The 887-nt window shown below is 38.8% G+C and overlaps 1 pseudogene; it reads left to right on the forward strand.

Moving 5' to 3' along the window:
- Positions 1 to 550, forward strand: part of LOC102860871 — a 17,007-nt pseudogene extending 16,457 nt beyond the window's left edge.
- The last annotated feature ends 337 nt before the right edge of the window (positions 551 to 887 follow it).

Here is an 887-nt window from a genome sequence, read left to right on the forward strand (position 1 = left end):
ATTAAACCAAATCCAAGGCAACCAAAATATGACTTTGAGTCTATCCCACCTGAATTTCAGAACCATCTCAGGAACAGGTTTGAGGCTTTGAACACACTTTCACCTAGGTAGCTCTTTAAAAAAGCTCAAAACTTAAGGCAGATACTCTTTACTAATATAGTCAGACTTTAAAAATATATACATATACATACACACACACACACACACACACACACACACACACACTTTGGTTCATAGAAGATTTTAGGGAATATTTTTGGAGTGAGGTTTAAAGACTATTTTAAAGCAATAGTTTCATGGATTCCTGTAGCCTCAATGGCTCCAGGGAAATCTGCATTCCATAAGAATTTGAAATTCTGTTCTTCTTTCCCCTTTTTTGATCAGAATTCTGTTATAGAATCTTTGACCAAAACATTACATAATGATAACATCCCCTTTGGTCTCGTGGCAAAGAGGCTGTTGTTCCTGAGGGCAAGTGCTCATGAACTCCTGTTCCTGATTTTCCTCTTTACCGCTCTAGGTGAATGGGGAAGACCTGTACTTTAGATAGCCACTTGCAAGCTTTTAAGACCCTAAGCACTCTACAATGGACTTGGAGTTAGAACAGAAGCACCAACATGTAATTGGGCTGATTATTGGAATATTAGTCAAACCAAGAATGTGAATCCCATGAGGTTTTTGGTTATTGTTTTAGTTATCCAGAGCTGCTGCAAGAGAAATGCTACAAGTAGATGATTTTAGGAAATAGTAATTTATTCTCTCATAGTTGAGGAGATTGTGGTGGTGGTGGTGTTAGGTGCTGTTGAGTCGAGTATGACTCATAGAAACTCTATGGACAACAGCTTTGAAGCCTGTCCTATCCTGTGCCGTCCTCATCATCTCTGACA

The sequence above is a fragment of the Elephantulus edwardii genome, unplaced genomic scaffold (genome assembly GCF_000299155.1).
Source record: "Elephantulus edwardii isolate Elephantulus edwardi_28Jun2011 unplaced genomic scaffold, EleEdw1.0 scaffold00032, whole genome shotgun sequence".
NCBI classification, from domain to species: Eukaryota; Metazoa; Chordata; class Mammalia; order Macroscelidea; family Macroscelididae; genus Elephantulus; species Elephantulus edwardii.